Source organism: Lycorma delicatula, chromosome 1, assembly GCF_047948215.1.
Source record: "Lycorma delicatula isolate Av1 chromosome 1, ASM4794821v1, whole genome shotgun sequence".
NCBI classification, from domain to species: Eukaryota; Metazoa; Arthropoda; class Insecta; order Hemiptera; family Fulgoridae; genus Lycorma; species Lycorma delicatula.
The window spans coordinates 44,937,070-44,957,702 of record NC_134455.1 but is presented as its reverse complement, the minus strand read 5'-3'; the positions used below and the strand labels follow the sequence as shown (position 1 = coordinate 44,957,702).

At 26.6% G+C, this 20,633-nt stretch overlaps 1 protein-coding gene across 1 annotated transcript in view; it reads left to right on the top strand.

Annotated features, from left to right (window-relative positions):
* ash1 (histone-lysine N-methyltransferase ash1) overlaps positions 1 to 19,783 on the top strand; it is a 229,911-nt gene extending 210,128 nt beyond the window's left edge. Inside the window, exon 27 of the mRNA XM_075354323.1 lies at positions 18,598 to 19,783. The gene's annotated coding sequence lies outside the window, so the exon portion shown is untranslated. The remainder of the gene's footprint in view (positions 1 to 18,597) is intronic.
* Positions 19,784 to 20,633: the final 850 nt, after the last annotated feature.

The window sequence follows — 20,633 nt, the reverse complement described above, 5'->3', positions numbered from 1 at the left end:
ATCACTGTAAACTACCAGAACTTTTTTTTTGATATTTGTTTGTTCCGATGGTATTTTATTTTGTTGGTCTTTTTAGAGGTGGAAATTAACTACTAGAAGAGTTTATATTATGGTAAAATTTTATAAAAATATAAATTTTGAAATTGTTCTTTGTTGATGTGTAAAACTGTGTTCCTCTGTATATTGATCATAAAAAAATTTAAATGATGGAATTTTTTTCATACATCTTTTCTAGTAGTAGCTTACAATAAGAATCAGTTTCATAAAAAAAAAAAAATAAAAAAAAAGTTCTTTGCTTACTAAGGTAGATACTGTCGTTTGCCCAATAATAATAATAATGTCAAATAATCAGTAATCAGTAAGGATGAGGTAATGAAAGAATTTATTATAACCAATTCTAAATAGATTAAATTTGTTAAATTAAATTAAACAAATTTTTCCTTTCAACTACAAAAAGACAGCTATTCTATTTATTTTTGAGTTAGGTAATATATTCTGATCCTGGATCCTTAAAACTATGAAAATTATAAAAGGTTTTATGATAAATTTCTCTAAGTCAGGATTGTAATATTTAGTACAATTCTCTGGTGGTGTGTGACTTCTGTTTGGCTGGCTTTGATTTCTGCAGTTTAATGTGGTTGTCATTTTATTTTTGCAAATTATTTTATTTGTACAAATACTGAATAAAATTTTCCTTATTTATAATTATTCTTAGACCTTTTTGTAATGGTGTGGCGGATAATGTTTTTGGAGCTTTTATATGATAGATTTTGAATTTGAAAATATTGTGAAAGATGAAAACCTTAAATTATCTCTTCCATTACCTTTTTGTTAATAGATTTATAAAATTTGTTAGTTTGGTTAGCTTGTGTTAGATTAGTTATTGCATTTGTAGTGGGAAAAAATCGTCATTGGGAGTAATGACCCTGATACATAATAATTTTATGTATTTTAATTCGAAAAATTATTAAGGACTGTGAATTTCTTAATTAAATTTTATAGTAGAAAAATTATTGCACAAGAGCAATTACTAAATCAGTTATACGTAATTGTTATGATTATTTTCTTGTTAATTGCTTTTGTTTCATTCACAGTGTGCTCTAACTTCTGCCCTCTCTCCTTTATAACAGTTATGTTTTGGACTATTCTTATAATTGGCTAAAAACATTTCTAAATTTTCTCATTTTAAGGATCCTATATCATAAATAAATATTGTTAATATTTAACAAGCAAAATGTGTATGATAACATTAATTATTTCGTATTTTAATATCTTATAAGAGTTTACTTTAAGTAATTTATCTGTATTAGGTTATGTGTTTTTTTTTAATGCTGTATAGGATTATTCATTTAAATGTAGCTGTAGAATTGATTGATTTTTTAGTTGCATTTGTACTTAAAGACTGCATTTTGGCAATTAAAAGATATTTTTCCATTTTAATTTTTTGAAGCGAACATTTTTTATTAATACTCATTATATATACAGTTTTTCGTACTATTGTGATAGGATTTCCTTTATACTTATGAAGTAATATGGGTTTGTCATAAACATTTGTGTAACCTTGCGCTTATTTGAGATCTGATTATTTGAAGGGTTTTTCCTTAATGGAGTATGTTTTGATTTACTGCATATTTTATTTGATTCAAATAGCCATAATAATTTATGATTCTGTTAAAGTGGTTTTTCAGCAATTTATTTCATCGCCAAAAGAATACTTATCAAATGAATAAATTTAGTAAATTATGATCCAACCCAGAAGACCTTGAGTGATAACTTATATCTTTAGTGTTTTCCAGTACACTGTATTTCACTGTAATAATTTTTTTCTTTTTTTTAAGTTAATATTTATACTTCTCAAGAAGTAGCTGAAAAGCTTGATGGGATGACGGGCTGTAAAAATATTTAATATAAATGAGCGTATTAATGTCATCAATATTTATGTTAGTTTTAAGATAATATTGTTAAAATTATTATTGTGCTTCTGTAAATTTTAACTAGTCTAAACATAATGTATATTATTGTAGTCATACAGTGATATAGTTTTATTTCAACTTATAATACTATATGATGATAAAATTTAATGATTTTATGATGATAAAAGCATGGATAAAAAATGATTTGTAATATTTTTTGTAATAATAAACAAGTTAATATTAAAAAAAAAACTTTTAACAAATATTTTTTAAATTTTTATTAAAAGTAGTGAACCAATGAATAATTAAATTTGATTATATAGGATTGATACATTTTTCTGGTTTCGGGTGAATTTTGGTAAATAATTAACTGTTGACATTGATTGAAATAAAAGATTGATTTTTGTTCCATTCAGTCCAGCCATGCAGTAGAAAAAATGTATAAAGAATAAATAAGTTGTAATATACATATTAAAGTTTTTAAACATTATCAGTTGTTGTAAGTGATTCTTTAAAATGACCTTGTATGCTAGTGAAAAAGTAAAAAGAAATTTCATTGTTAACTGAGATTTTCCTTTATGAATCCCATCCGACATATCTTTTTTATGAAGTCATATTTGCTTTAAGAAGCACATTTAAAACTTCAAAAACTTAACCGAGATGAAATATGTATTTAAGTTGTTCACTTTACTCATATTTACAATTCTTCTGTGAGATGGTGAAATATTGTATACAGACTTCATTGTTTGAGTTGTATAAGCCTGAAGTAGGTGCGTGTTCATGTTTTTTCATAATTTAAAACTAATTTACATGTTGATAAGCTGTAACCTGTATTGGATGCTAACACTGCTTCCTTTTTATTTTTCATACTGATTCAAACTCATTGTTTTCAAGTGGACTGATTTTGAATATTGGCTTAAAAATTATCTTAAACATTTTTTTTTAATACTTAGCTGTACATAATAAAGTTATGATATAGTGCAGTTATGTCATGAAACAGTACTTGTTTCAGATATAGTTAAAATTTATGTTAAAAAAAATATTAATTTAGATTAATTGCAGTACTTTTTTTATGCAAAACTTATTACTTCAGATCAAATCGGCTGGGATACATGTTATTTTGAAATTTCTGTTTAATTTCTTACTTAATACATTACTGATCTGATGCATGTAAATATACTTATCTTTCTGTAAGTAGAGTTAATTAACGTAATCTGCATTAAAAATTACAATGAGCTTAGATGTTATCTATTATACTTTAACTTTTAAGAATTTTAGATATTTAATTTGTATAGGTTTATTGAATGTATAAACAACATATGTGATGTCAAAAAAAGTTGTAAATATTATTATTATTATTATTATTATTATTATTGTATTAAATGATTAAAAAAAATTGTTATCTTTATTAGTCTTATAATTCTCTTTTATGGATTTATTTGTTTATTGTTGCATAAATGAAAAAAATATACATCAGTAAGTTATTACCGTGAATGTTTTTTAACGTACATCTATTTGTTAGTGTTAAGAGGATATTGTTAGATGTTAAAATATAGTATTTGTAAATAGTATTTTCTTAACTATTTTAATGAAATAAGAAAGATTGATTGATATTTTTAGATATAGTCTTGAAAAAGAAAAGTGTGATTATATTTATGAATGATTTATGAGAATGCAGGTTATTTATTATATTAAATTTTTTTAATATAAATGTGGTACCAAACATATTTTTTAATTTTATTTTAACGTGTTTATTTCAGTGGATCATGAGAATGGTTGTGCCTGAATATATATTTATATGTTCTCATAATTTTATTGAATTTATTTCTTAGATTTGAAATGATGTTTCTATAAACTTTTTAGTTATGACAAGAATTGTCTTTGTTCAGTTATTAAATATATTATTTTTACTACTACTACTACTACTACTACTACTACTACTACTACTACTACAACTACTACTACTAATGCTGCTACTACTATTTTTTAGACTTTATAATTAGGTTTTAAGTTTCACTTCACCATGTAAATATCATTTTTCATCATTATTAATTTATCTAAAAATATACAACTTCAGAATGCGTGGAGTACAGTAATTGCCCAGGCTGCAATGCTGTCATAAATTTTATGATAGTTTTTAGTAAGACAGTTTTTTTTTTAAGTTTTGGGTAGCAGCTATAAAATGATGCATATCATTTAACTTGTCACTGCTGTAGGAGTAGTAGTTTTGTTGTGGTGGTATTAGAAATAATGGATTTTTTGTTAGACTATCATAAGATCACAGTTGCTTCAAAAGGCAAAAATTCATCTTTCATTAACTTAAGTGCCCTAATTGAGTAGTTGATACTTACTACCTTCAATGGTGTTTCCATTAATTGCTATAAAAAATATTTCTTGTAAGTGATTATTTATAAAAGAATGTTTCATTGCGGTCTTGTATATCTTAAGAATATGTGCCAATATGTATATTTTTTCTTAAAAATATTATTTTTTAAAGAGGAAGTAAGACAGTTATTTTATTGAGAATAGTTAAATATTAAATGTTTTTTTCTTATAAAAAACTGTAAATTTTATCTCTTTTTTTCCATGATAAAGAAAAAGTTATGTTGACTATATCTCTGCATGTTGACTAAAATATTGGGTGTTTTAAGTCAATGAGTAGCCGTTGAAGAGTTCTTTCTATGTTGTGCAAGTTGAAAAATATGTATTATAAAATTTCATTACGATGTTAATGTTGATGTCTTTATTAACTTTCATTACAATTTTTCTATCTAAGTTGTACTATGTTTACTTGGGAATAGTTTGCCAGTAAATATATAATGTACACTCATTTTTTTTTTAGTCCTTGAAATAAAGAAACTGCATTTTTGTTTAGTTTGAGAAGGTAAATTGGTGAAATTTTATAATTGAATTGTACAAAATGTATTTAAATTAAATCAATTATCAAAAGATTACTTAAGCAATGTATATCGTAAATATTAATAATTTATTTAACTTTTATTATTTTTCAGAGCTAACAGCTGTGTTAAAATTTTTATGATTTAGTTCATTAAAAATAAACTGATGTAATGAAAAGTTGTTTTCTACTTAAGTCTTTTGATTCCAAAGAATCTGATACTACACCTTGGTCAGTTTAATAATTATCACTACGTAATCTTTGATTCTATCTTAGGAGTTTCATATCAGCCATTTATTCGGATGGATTTTGTTTTTATCAGTTTTTATCAGTTTCACTGGGATGCTTTTCTCTACAGAAATGTAATTAGGGTACAACTTCAGATGCAATGCCGCTTGCTTTATTTATTATGATGTCAGCTTGTAGTTTAAATCATAAAATAATTTCATTAATAAAACAAAAATTAATCATTATTTTAGTTATTGCATTGATATTTTGTTTAATTTTTTTCTGAACCCTATCTAGTTGAATATAGGAATCGACTGTGGTCCAAAGTTATAAAATTTGATGTGAGAAGTATGAACTTATAATATATGTATAATTTTTTATTTTTTTTATTAAAGCTATAGTGGTACAATTTCTTTTTATTGATTAATAAAAATTATTTACAGCATGGTGCTTCACAAAATGGTACATTACTGTTGGGGCAGTAATTCAGTGATTACATGTATACTTAGTGTTAGCATTACAAACATGGGCACATGTACTGCTCTGTCTCTAATTTTGACACAGTGCTACATGAAATAAAAAAAGTTGTAAGCATTTTATTATCATTGTTAAAAAAAAAATTGTGAACTTGTCTGTCAAAACAATCACCAAAATCACAGACAACAGTAATTTAAAGGCAACACATAGACACCATTCGTATGTTTGAGTACAACCAGTAAGTAGGGTGATGCACTTGTTTGGCATACAGTTTGAAAAGGTTATAATTAAATAATTTGATAGATTTCGGCTTTTTTTTACGTTTGAACTTGGGACTAAATTATTCCTTTTAAAATTCATCTCATTTGTATATTTGGTTTATTTATTAACTCATAAATCTAGACTTCACACCACATTTAGTTGATTTCCATTACTTTTAATAATAAGGTAATAAATTTTAATTTGTTAAAACCTGTCTGAACCTGATTTTTTTTTTGCAGTTCAGTTCATCAAGATTACTGTTTACTTAAGTAGTAATTTCTCAGAAAATTGCACCTAATGTATTTTATTAATAAGCTAACCTGATTATTGTTTAAATTATTTTTAAATTTTGTTAAATTTTTTGTGTAGAGTTCATGTTTTGAACTCATTTGTCTGATGAAACGCATTGCGGTTCATGTTAAAAGTGGCCAATCTCTAATTAATTTTATAACCTTTCATATAAAAGAAAGAACAAGAAATGCAGCATTTTAAAATCTTTAATATTTTTATTCTTAATATATATACTTTTCAGAAATGTAAATAGAAGTTAACATATTTAGTTTTAAAAAAGGTATTGAAATGGCTTTTTGATCATTTCTTTGTCTTTCAACTCGATCAAATTAAGATACATATGATGCAGTTTGCAGCGTTCTAATCTCAGAGTAGGTGTTGTGATATCTTTCACTCAGTCCAAAAATTCTTGGTGGGTTTTGTCGTAAACTATTCTTTTTATATACTGTATAGGCTTGAATATAAGAAAGCCTCGCATATAAGACAACTCTGAGTTTTTGAGGAATGTTTACTAGAAAAGGTAAAACGGTCACATTTAACACATATATTTAATCAAAACACATTGAAATTTCATCTATAAATGAATAATAAACATACCTTAAAGTAAAATTAAGAATCAACACTTCTATTTTAACATAGAATGTAATTAGGTATCATTCCCAGTCATCAACTTCCTCCTCCTCCTCCTCTACCAGATCATCTTCACTACTTTTCGTGAAATGCTTTTCATGTTGCACTGGCATTTTGAAGCGTTTCTTTTTCTTCTTCTTCTTCTTCTTCTTCTTCTTTTTGCTAATGTTGAATATTGCATTCAGAAACACCAAATGTTTTTGAAGCTTGCACATTTTGCCTCACATAAAACACACAATTTGAAGTTCGCATCATAACTTCTCCTCTCTCATTTATTTATCTGCAATAGCGAAGATGCTCTCCTTTCAACACTTTTCACCATGATAGGTAACCTTAAACTACTGCCTCTACCAGTACAATAATGAACAGAGTATGAGTGCACATGCGCTCCAAGTTATGAATGTATTGTGTACATTACGTGACTACGACATTATAATAAATTAAATAGTCACAAATCTGATAAATCTACTGTTGCAGAATTCACATACTCTGATATGTGCATTAAAAAAAGAAGAAATAATGCATGGGATTAATTCATGCTTGTCTGAATGAACCTAACAATGACAAAGTTAGAAAAATGTTGGTTCAGTTTTGACATTGGGCTCTGCTGCGACAGGCACACATTTCTTTCAACAAGCCAGTCTCATAAATGCAAACCCACCGGGTTGGTCTAGTGGTGAACGTGTCTTCTCAAATCAGCTGATTTGGAAGTCGAGAGTTCCAGCGTTCAAGTCCTAGTAAAGTCAGTTATTTTTATACGGATTTGAATACTAGATCGTGGATACCGGTGTTCTTTGGTGGTTGGGTTTCAATTAACCACACATCTCAGGAATGGTCGAACTGAGAATGTACAAGACTACACTTTATTTACACTCGTACATATCATCCTCATTCATCCTCTGAAGTATTATCTAAAAGGTAGTTACCGGAGGCTAAACAGGAAAAAGAAAGTCTCATAAATGCAAAAACGGTATAAAGCCCTGTTACTTATATATACTTATATATCCTTATAGGCTGCACATATAAGACGAATACAGTTTTTATAGGTATGTTTTACAGAAAAAAATATATTCTTATATTCGGGCCAATACGGTACTCCCAGAAATAATGATACTTAGACAAATTGAATGTGTGGGGTGATTATAAATCCTTAAGTTTGTTTTTTATAAAAGGCCAATGACTTATGACATGTAATACATTCTTGCATATTGCTATTTACACCAATAGTATTTGCCATTATTAGTCAACTATGTATTAAGTTTAAAAATGTTTTAATTTATATGAAACTATTTACTGTCCATAGAAAAATATACTGATTATAGTAACAGTTTCCATGAACAGGCTCAATATCTTAATATTTTTATTAGATAACAGTCTCAACTTACTCATGGATGTTTTCTATGTTCCAATATGTGACTGAGACCATTGATGAAATCTTGCTTCTTCACTTAAATTAATACTGGTTTAGATCTGTTTCAGCATTAGTAATTTATTTAAAAGCCTGTGACATTAATTCACACATCTAACGGTGTCTGGCACCTTCAATTCAATTATATGTTAAATGTGCTGACTTTAAAAGGACTAAATTGTAAGCATAAGTATTTGGAATTGCTCTGTTGTCATCATATTCTACAATTAGGACCTGTAGTTATTTGACATCGAGTGTCTGTCTGTAACAACTGGTATCTTTATTGTTGGCTGGATGATCCTTTTAAGAATTTATCATATTTTACTTTATACTATTTAGTTATAAACATTTTTTTCTTCAAGAGAGTAGCATTAGGGATCGTTTTTAATTAAACATTTGTCTATTTTTTCTTGTTTCTTAAATACATGTAAACCCTTAACTATAGCAATTTTGCAGAGTATAGAATATGATATTTTAGAAAATAAAAAAATAAAAACTGTGTGTGTGTGTATGTGTGTGCATGCACTGCAACACACACACACACATTTACATATCTTATGGAATAATATAAGACTACAACTGCATTGTATTATCTAGCTTTAAATGCATGTTTTTTATACTGATGCTGTCACAAGTTAAAGAAGGAAACAAATTGAGATGGCTGCTTTCTGCCTAACCCCTGATAATTGCAAAAATTAGTGGTAGAAATAAAACCAGAAAAAAAATTATTTAAACATTTATTTACTTATTCTGCTGCTAGGATGAATTTTGATAAAATATTTAGAATTATTGATATTGCTTGTTAATTAATTAGAACTTGAAGTAATCAATAGTTTGTTAAGCTATTGTAATTCATTTTTGAGTTAAATTACACATATTTTTCTTTGCTGACATCTGTATAGGTGTTGTATTCTGCTTTTTCTTCCATTTTAAAATGTTTTAAAATGTTTTAAATTGGTTAATGCTTCATCAAAGTGTTTTTTTCCACAGTCGGATAATTTATCTTTTTTACATTTTAGTGTGAACAGTTTCACCGCTAAGTTTGCTGTGAGCCATTGCACAAACCTCTCTGCAATTACCTGTATCTTTAATGGAGACAAAATATTAGGTTGTCTTGCTTCCTTATTCTAATACCATTTTTTATATGTGTTGTATATATAGATATTTTTTTTATAGAAAAGCAATTTTACAAAAAAAAAGATATAAAAAGAATATTACTTTTACTCTTTTTATAAAAAGAATATTACAAAAAAAAATACTGCTGCTATCAGAGCTCCAATCATAAAAAATGCACGTATTTTATATATATATAGTTTTTATTACAGGATGAGCAGGATTAATTTTGAAATATTTGATTCTTTTGTACCTTGTGTGTATATGTATATTTATCTGTTTAACAACCTTATTTGATTGAGAATAATTTTACTTTGTCATTAGAGGATAGCTTGGGATATTATTTTTTATTTATTTTTAATGTGCTATATGTTTTGATTCTTTGTGTTGAACAAAATTTAAGATATATTATGAGTGAAATTTATCAGTTCTGTTTTGTAAAAAAAAAAAAAAAAAAAAAAGAGTTAATGTATTTATTTAAGCTTAAGAATTTAATTACATCACTAGTCAAATTGCCTATATTATTATTTATTATATTGTAATCTTAATAAAGGTTCGTAATGAAGGTTTAACCTTATCAATAATATTATATAAAAACAAACCGCCACTTAGAGAGTAGTCCTTCATAGTTAAAATACATTCATATTTACTAGTATATTATTTTGTTGCTGTTTTATTTGTTTGTAATACATTATAAGCATGTTCTGCCAGTTTAATAAATCATTTTAGTTTACATTTTAGGAATTTTAATTACACTCAGTAGTATTGTTTTTATGTTTCTACTTTGTTGCTGGTAATGTTTTACTACAATGGTGCAAAATATATCTAAATTTTTCAGTAAGTAATTTTTGTTAACTATTGCAGTGCTTTAAATGGTTTACTTTAACATAATAAGTGTTCACGTAGGTCTGTAATGATATTTATTTAGCTTTGTAGTAATATAGGCATGCATTATTTTTTTCTCTAAGTAATGTGCTGTTAGCTTTAATTTATTTATACTCTTGGCAGATATTTTAAGCCTATCATAATAACAGTAGTGAACTCCATATATTATTAGTTTCACTCTTTTTGGTTTATCAAAATATTTGTTGATTAGATTCTTATTGTTTTATGCATTATAAATTATTATTAATATTCATGTTTATTAAATTTGCTGTTAATTAACAAGAGATTGTTACATTAAAATATTATTTAATTTACATTTTAAATCCATGAAAATTTTATAAAATTCATTTTTATTGTGGGGAAAAAGACAGCTTCTCTGCATGAGTTATCATGTTATTAAGATGTTGCTGCATTATTTTTTGTTAAAGGTGTTTATTAATAACCTTATTATAACTGTAATTGTCAATTAAATATATGAAATTAACAATAAATACACACTTTCATATTGTTAAACGTTTTCCTGGACGCTTGTTTCTTTTTGTCCCTATAGGTATACAGATTAAAAAGGTATGCTTTGGTGTTTATAAAGCAGGTGACTAACAAAGGATGATATTTACAGAATGTCTGCAAAATTTCTGTTTTATATTGTTTGGTTATCTCTTAAGTAAAATTAAAACTAAATATGTATTTATAAGTTAATTGATGAATTATTACATCATTAAGATAGTAAGGGAGCTAGGAATTGTTTTTATTAACAAATGCTTATTTAAAAAAAAAAAAAAAATAGTTAATTTTTCAAATTTTTTTTTAAACTAATAAACAACTTTAAATAAATAGAAATAAATTATTAAAATATTAATATCTACTAATATCAGTAAACATCTTTTGTATTTAAAAGTTTTTTAAATTGTGTGCTTCATTTTTATAAAATATTTATGATCATGATAGTTGATTCATCTTGTTTGGCTTTAATGCATTTTTTTTTTGGATTTAAAGTTGATCAACAGTAAGCTATTACAATGTACAGAAAAGTTTACAGTTTTAACCATGATATGTTAGCATTATGTATAGAATCAAAACAAAAATATAGTTATACTGGCTAAAACCTTCATAAAAAAGGTGCAATGAGACATTTCAAAATTTTATGTACTTAACAATTTTTTCATTGCACTGTTTTTATAAGGTTTTAGCCAGTATTACTATATTTTTGTATTTATTCTATCCTCTTGTTAACTTCTTATTTTTCTTAACACTGCTACTAGGATTTTTTCATTCCAAATTTTGTTTAAAGTTGATTTGCTTTAGTTCATTTAAAACGTTATTTCATTGTTTCTATTCAAAATTTATTGATATGAATTACAGTTTCTTTCTTAACTCTTTCTGTGTAGCAATATTATTTAAACTGAGTACTGAAAGGTTTGTGGTAATTTGTCTAAAGGTTATTTTTTCCAGCCATATTGGTACAAGACAGTGTGGTTGCTTTCTGGAAAACTTACTGCTACACGTTTCAATCATTAAACAATTAATTTTTTTCTATTATTAATGTTAGTAGAAAGAATTTTATTAATAGTAGAAAGTTTATTTTCTATTTGTCATCTTCCCTTTACACCTTCTAATATTTAGTGTCAATCACTGACTTTAGAAAAATTACATTCCAGAGCTCTCATTTCTTGAAATAATTGCATTTTTCCACCCATTTTTTCTTTGTTATTCATGAACTGTCCAACAAATTTTCTTTAAAAGTTCAGATTTCTGTTCTTATGAAATCATTTAATAGATTCAAATCAATGTCTTTTGTAAGCAGCATTTTGAATAATTTTTAATATTCACAAACACCAAAGTCTATTGAAAGATTTTAACTTTATCTGATTTCCTCAAGAATAAGAAACAATGTCATCAGCTTAGCTTTTAGACAGGAATTTTAGATAGAAAAAACACAAATATAATATATAAATTTTTTTTGTTGAAAATTCAAAAATAGTGCATTAACGCTTTGATCACTAATAATCAAATTTAATATTATATGAAATATAAACCTTCAAAACACAGTAATTAGATTAGTTAAACTTCATTTACATTAATGTAAATTATATTAATTTACATTAACTGGTTTTTGTAGTATCCCGCATCTTCAGTTGGTATTAAATTCTGTATATTTTTTTTGAAGTATAAGGTCTTCTTTGGACCACAATGAACCTTGGCTTGATGTGTTTCATCTTTCTTGCTTCCCAGATTTCTTCATTCACTCACTACTAGCCTTCTTCTGTTAGTCAGTCCACTTTAAACCCATCCTGCATACCTATTTTGTTTAAATTTCTTTCAATTGTCTTTTTCTTGAAAACATATCTCTGACAGGAAAATCTAATCTAGGATGCCTATTTCCACCAGATCACTTCTGATTTCCTTAACCCAATTTGTTGTGTTTCTGAGTTTACAGTACAGTTACCTGTAAGAAATGTAACTGTACGCTGTTATTGCAAAAGAAACATATTTTATTCACGTGCCAACCAGTGGGTCACCCAGCTAAAGGGGGAAATTCTCTCCAGGCCATCATGACCCATTGGTTGTGCACATTCAGAAATCTGTAAGCTAAAAATTCATTGAATAAGATGAAAGCAAAGCCCTTTGTTATAAAACGAACGCAAAGAAGCAATATATTAAAAAATAAATTGTGCGTCCTTTAGAGTGAACCAATAGATTTATTGGTTGTCGTGTGAACATGTTAATTTTCTCTGTGGTGTTTTCTGGTGAAGGCCAATTACCTTCAGATGCTTTCGTATTTCTCTGATCCAGTCTTGATGATTTTTGAGTCGAGATTGCAATGTACCAGCTGTTTCAGAAGTTACGGGTTTTAAATTCTCATGATGTGTCCAAAGAGGTCCTAGTTTGGTATATCAGTAATGAGTTGTAACTCTTTATATATAATTTTTTTTAGGTATGATCCACCACTGCCTGTCTTTCTGGTACTTTTTGTTGATGCAGGTTATTCCAACTCTTCTTTTTTATATTTAGTACATTAAAACATTCTTTAATTTTTTGTCATTTTTTCTTTAATTATAATGTTTTCTATTGTGAAATTTTTAATGATATTATAAGTATACATGTAATTTTTCTGTCCAGTACTGGAATAATTTAATCTTTAGAAACTTTTGAAGGTTTTTAGAAATGTTTTAAAAACCTTCTTAGTAACATATCAATTTACTGTGTTTTGGTGGTTTAAATTTCATTTAATGTTTTATATATGTATATACACACATACACATAATCGATATAAGTAAGGGATGTTTTCAAGCTTTATGCCATCATCATTTTCCTGATTTGATATGCTTCATAAAATATCGTACATATGTTACTGTACAATTATTCCATGAATCAACTGAAAGAAAGTAGCTCCATTGATTATTATACATTTATATATTCATAATGTGTCTTGTGTATTATGTTTTACAGTACTTTTAGAATTGAACCAACAAGAATGATGAATAAATTAGGGAAGTAATATGTATTGTTGTTCAGTAAGGAAAACAACCAACACAAGTTAAATATAGTAATGACATTAATATGTGTAGATTTTGAACAGCACAACACACTGTAGGTTACTAAACCAAACTAGCCATATCAAGGTGTTCTTGCCTGATTGAGTGACTGTCCACTTTGATTTTAACCTTTAGCACTAAACATTTTTCATTGTCCTCTATTTCATACTCATATACTAATCTTTTAACATTAATATTAAAACTAATATTCTTATATATGTAATTTTACATTTAAATTCCAGTGTAATGTTATCATATGGAACAGTTTGTAGCTAGTTATCTTATTTATAATATTTTGTTTACATTTTTTTTTAGTGCTCTTGGATGAAAATCTGGATTACAGGCGCCAGTATTTTACAGTATTGGATATTTTACTAATTAATTTATCACAGTAGAAGCCGTGGCTATTTAAAAGTGAGAGTCACTACCCTAACTTAATCTAAAAAATACACACATTCTTGGTATTATACTTTTACAAATTATTGAGATTCAAAAGGTCATAGTTCTAACCATTACTAATAAATTACATCAAAACTCAGATAAACATCAAGGCTCTTACTACAATTAATTTATAGAACTATCAGCATGGTGGCAGGTGACCCCAGATATTATAGTGGAGGAGAAAATAAGTCATGAGTGTGCCAAATAATCACTAAGGGTTAAACATATAGAAATTAGGACTATGTTTCTTTACCCTTGGCCATACTATTCTGTTTGTATAAAGTGTGTTGCTACAAGTTTGATTATATTATAAAAAAGTGAATAGGTTATGGTATCACTTACATAGGTTTTATAGGATCTGCATAAAGAAAATGATATGTTATCTTTATTTCTTTTAACATATAAGTGGTAGTGGTGCCACATGGGAACTAAAACAGGGTTATGATAATTGTGAATAGTATATCAAAGTTTAATTTGTTAATAAATATTATATTTTAGTATGGTGTTAAATTTTGATAAATGTTTTCCAGTAATGTATTAAGTTGCTTATATAATTATATCTAAACTTTAAAAAGGTAAATTTTACATACAGGCACTGTTTAAATTAAAGCATGTTACAAATTAAAGCTTATAAGGTTAGGTGATTGGTAAAGCACTTAAACTTTATATCATTTAAGGATTGATTTCAATTAAACATTACATTTGTTCATTTTTTAACTGTTTTATATGCTTTTCATTTAAATGGATTCTTTTACGTCTTTATTTATATTTTGTATTAAAATACATTTTGATAAATTGTTTGATCTGGTATTATTTCATAATCATCCTTCATATACAAGTTAAGTTGGCATTACACCTGTGAAAAGTTTGTAGATGAAAAATTGAAGAATGTTCTTAAGAAAATGTAGTTAGTTCACTTTATTTCTATATGGATTTTACAGTTGTTACCCTGTCATGGTATTTAGTGGTATTGTTATTGTCCACTATTTATTAACGTATTTCTTTAGACTTGCAGATCGAATTAATTGCAGAAAATGTCATTTTTAGTCATATACAAAATGCAACTACAGTAGATCTTGTAAGCAGTATGACATTCACCTGAGAGAAGTTGGGTCCAAAATTCTGGTATTTCTTTATATAATGTATGTACTGCATAGAGAAATTATTTACTTATAAACTTATAATGATTTTTTCTTCTCATCGTTCATGTCACTTTCAGCCCATCTTCTTCGCTATTCTGTATGTCTGTTAGTGGCCTTTTTTGGCCTTTGACAGCTCTGGTATTATTTTTTTTGTCTTCAGTCATTTGACTGGTTTGATCAGCTCTCCAAGATTCCCTATCTAGTGCCAGTCATTTCATTTCAAAATACATCCTATATTCATAACAATTTGTTTTACACATTCCAAATGCTGCCTGCTTGCATAATATTTCCTATCTACCTGCCTTTCCAGTATCAAAGTGAATATTCCAGGATGCCTTAATGGCCTGTAAGTGGCCTTAATGGCCTTAATTGGTCTGTAAGTCTGTCTCCTCTGCTAACTATATCTTTCCAAGTGCTAATTTCTTCATAAATTTCTGGCATTATTAGTGAGTACTAAAATATTAAGCTGTGGTATGCCATCTTGAGGCTTTCCTTTAAAATTATTTAATTATTTTTCTTATTATCCCCTCATTTTCTGCTAATATCTGGTATTTTTTAGTAATTTCTACGCCTATTCCTGTGGTTTGTTCAAAATATAACATTCTTTCTTGTTCATCTGGTCCTATTTTTTTGCTTTCCATTCTTGAATTATTTTGTGACTGTCTCAAAATAATATTTTTTAATTCAGAAGACGTGAAATGCATGACTGTAAAAGTGTCCATTTTTACACAGCGAGTTCTGGTGTCATCGGCATGTTTTTATAATGATGTGTTTTTATATTCCAGTTATGGCTTTCCCGAAGGATTCTTTTGTTAATTTTATGTTTTAAGTATATATAAGAAAAAATTTGAGAACTAGTGCAGGTATAACCTTTTGTGACTGTTTTACTGATTTTCTCTTTGCATAGTTGTTTTGATTATATGCTAATAACTGATATTGAATTTTTTTTTCATTAAAGTATTTTTTGAAATGCTATTTATTAATAAAGTTTTGGTTTATTGTTTAAACTGTACTGAATTGATTGAATTTTTTTTAACAAATTGATATCTGTGTTTACAAGTCTTTTTGTTGTTAGAAAATTTTTTAATGGAAAAGCATTACAGCCATATAAAAATTGATATTGTATCAAAGTTTCCTCCATTTTCCTCCAATAATTATCTGTTAGAAAAATTAAACAAAAAATAATATTTTTTAAAGATTTTGTGATATTGAATAAAAAATATCAAACTGATATTATGTTTGTTACTTTCAGCTTCATCTGAATGTTTTTGTTCACTTTTATATGGTAGAGTAATAAGGACATGTTAGCTCAACTACCATGAGTGGAATCTGGTCATATTATTTAGAATTCATTACAAATTAAAAATGCAAATTATGCAAATTATTTTTTTATAGAATACAAAATTGTATTCTACAGTTTAAGTAAATACGTTTCTATGTTTAAGTAAATATTAATTATATCTGTAAACAATTATTAAAAGCCTTATAAGGCTAGCCATATCACAGAAAGTTATAATAACATTTTTTAGGAGTGATAGAGAATTAATTTATCATGTTTATTATCAAGGTAAATTCAAATTCAGGATTTTATTATAACATACAATTTCTTTTTAAGAAGAAATGTTAATCAGTCAAACCACATTAAATCATGAAGTATTGGATTTAGGTTTATCTGAGCAAATAATTCTTTCAATAAGTGATAATTATTTATACATTTTTTAGAACAAAATTATTTATTGTACATATTTAACAGTAGATAATAGGAATTTTTTTGTTTTTATAAACTGACACATATACAAAACCATATGGTACTTTGGTTTTCCATGAACGCAGCTATTTTTAAGACTACCATATGTGGCCTGCTTTCCAATAAAAATAGGATTAATATGTTATAGAGTGTCCCAGAATTGGATTATAAACTACAATGTTACTAATTCTTTGTTGATTTTGTGTAATAACTAGTGATAGTGATGATTGTTTTCAGAATTTTTTTATAATATGTTGATTTGTTTTACTGCAGTAAATGTTTAATGAATAGTAAAATAATTAAAAGGTGTTCATGAACTATTGCTTCATAATTTCAAAATAAAAATTTAACATTTAAGAAATTACTTTATTATACAATTTGTATGTGTTATATATTGACATTGTGTTTTAATTTAATCACAGAGGAAAAAATACTTTGATCACTCTGGCCTTGAAAGAAAAGGAATTACTTGTTTCTGTTGCATCAGTTTACTAATTCTTTAAGCTTCCATGATTTAATATAATATCCCATGGCATTAATTAAACAGCTTACTCAAAATCTTTATCTCAATGTATATATTGATACATTTTTAAAAAAATATCCATTTAAATTTATAGTTCAATAAATATCACATTCCTACTCATTAGTCTTTTTCTTATGTAGATCCCATTTATTTTTATGAAAGTTCTAGATTCTGTTGTGAAGTTCCTGAAATTATCTATAAAAAAAAAATTGGATTTATTTCAAATTAATCTTATTACCATTACTTTTTTTTTCTAAACACTAATACCAGTGCCTTTCCCATTTCTAAATGTCCTGAAATTGTTTTATCATGTGCCTTCTCTGATTCTTGCCAGATCTCCTTTGTGATCCACAGTAATGAAATATTTGTCCCTTAAGCTTTATTTTTCATTTCAGGAACTTAAAGAAGTTACAGGGTCAAACTGGTAAATAATTATGAGGAACAACCACTTTTTTTTTTGGAGGCTGAAAACTGCAGCTCAACAAAGGAAATGTTATTAATCTGCTTGTCTTTGGATAAACCTTACATTTAGATGTGATGCTTATCCAACCATTTCTGCCTCCTGTTTTCCTGTGGCTGTTTTAGAAATTTAATGTAGGAGTTTACATTATCAATCCCTGAAAAATGAACTGTTTTCAATCGACTATTAGTACCAAGAAGTGTGACAAGCATTGACTTTCCATAGGAAACATTTAAATAGAGTATTTCATTTGGAAGATTACTGATTTTTAGAGATAACTATGAACCCAATCTTTAATGCCAATCTAAACGGTTGGAAGGATGTTCAGGACATTTTTGTGCTATTTCTTTCAATTGAGTCTTAACTTAATTATAACAGAGGTGCTCGAGTATAAATTTGATGGTGATCACGTATTGGATTGATCCAATACAACTTATACTGACAAAGCTGTAGGATAATCTCACTACATAAAAACTGTCATGGATTTGCTTTCCTCAAGAATTTCCTCCTTTGTCTTTTGAGTAGTTGTATACATTTTACTGAGTTGTTACCCCCTTTTAGGCAGTTTGTATTAATTAGGATTATATGTTAACACTCAAAGGAAAACTTTAACATTTTGTGAATTTGTATATTTGTTATTTTCCAGATGTAAATAATTGCAGGAAGGTGTAAACATGTTTCTCAAAAACACTTGTTAGTTAAAAATATATCACCAAGCCTGTGGGAGACTTCATGGACTAGCTAAAGAATATTTTCAGTAGTAGCATTTGTTGTTCTCTGCTGCTATTTCTACCATTTCTCCTTCTTCAATAAAGTTTTAGGAACCTTTAAATAGCACCTTATTTGTATGTCAGTTTATAAGTGGAGAACTGATTATTTTATTTAATTGTACGGTTTCCTTTAAAAACTGAAAGAAATTAATTTGATTTACTCCCACGTGATAACCATGAATTATTATTTGGATCAAAATTATTGTTTTTCCATCATTTAGTTTGATTATTTGAATTTTTAGAATAATGTTAGAGTATAGTTGGATATGCTCTGTCATGTAAGATGGTTTAAAAGAAAATTGTTTGTAAATATTATTAAGACTAAAAAAAAACTTAATATTTTTGTTAACAAGTTCTTTTATGTAGGTTAATATATTTTAAGAAATCAAGAGAGCATTAAACATATTGTGATTTTGGACCAGTGTATTAAACATACATTTTTAAGTTATTTTACAAGTAAAAAAATGTATTGTAAATATTTGAAATTATTTATTAAATATTTAGATTGAATATTGATGAAATCAAAATCCTTTTATTATTTTTTTATTGTTATTCTGTGTAGTTACAGAGCTATTTATTTACATTATATTTATTTATTCTGTAACTTATTTGCTAACATATAGCATTATTTCCTTAAGCATTATTTAATTTTTTACTTGCATTAACTTAGAACTTAAGTTGTATTTTAGAAATGATATATTTTGCAGTTTTTGAAACTGCTCATCCAAAAACGATTAATTTGTTCTAATTTTATTGTAAAAAAAAAAATTAGTTATTTTGTTTAATATTGCTATATTTTAAATGTATAAGTGAGTAAACCTTTGTATATTTTATTCCTTAAATTTTTTAATGTTATATTTTATTAATATCTATGTAATATAGCATAATACTTAACAGTTAAATGATTAATTTTACTGTCTCAAGTCTGTATTATATAATTCTGATAATAAGCCAGTACTGCAAATAAAACATGGTTTTTAACATAAAACATTGTCTTGTTTTATTTTGCCACAGTGTAGGCTCTACACAGATAATTACTTGGTAGAAATGAATTTATCTTTTACAACTAATATTTAATTTACCATTAGATTTTCAGAAGTTATAAAGTATGCTATTCAATAACTATAGACTTAAAAACTTTTAATTTTGAACATTGCAAAGTGTTACAGCTTATTTTCTCTTGAAAAAAGATTGTAAAGATTCTTTTTATACTTACCTTTTACTCTCTAAAGCTGCTATTAAATTATTCTACCATAAGATTCTTCATACAAATTGGTTTCATTGCCTTTAATTCTCTTAATAGTTACATATCTTGTAAATTAATACTAACAAATATTAAATTTTCATACTTGAAGTACTTATTATTAATTATTGATTGTTATTTTAAACTTACTGTTTAAAATACTTCATCTATTGTAAATTCATCTTACCTTTTGTTTCTAGCCTGAACATAATCTGTAATTTTTTTGCTTGATGCAATTCACCGAAAATTTAAGCTAGTGTGTTATAATATGAAATGTAATTGCTGTGAGAATTTATATTTAAAATAATACTTAAATGAAACCTATCCTTCTACCAGTTAACTTTCTCATAAACTTCTCTTCTAACGTATGGAAAAAATTTATTCATATTATTTCTTTTGCGTCAGCTGAGAAATTCAGTTAATTTTAGGTCACGTGGTATGAAGGAAACCACTATGTAATTCTATAAATATTTAATATAGTTTCTTCAGTTTGATATTTATTTTAACTTATTTTGCCCCCTACATGCACAGTAAAAATGTTGCTGATCTTTCTAATTAGTTCATTCACCCACTACAATAACTTGCTTGAATGCCAACAAGTAAGAATAGAATTGTTTGTTGTATAGATTTACAAACTCATCAGATATTGCTCGATCAGAATATTGAGAG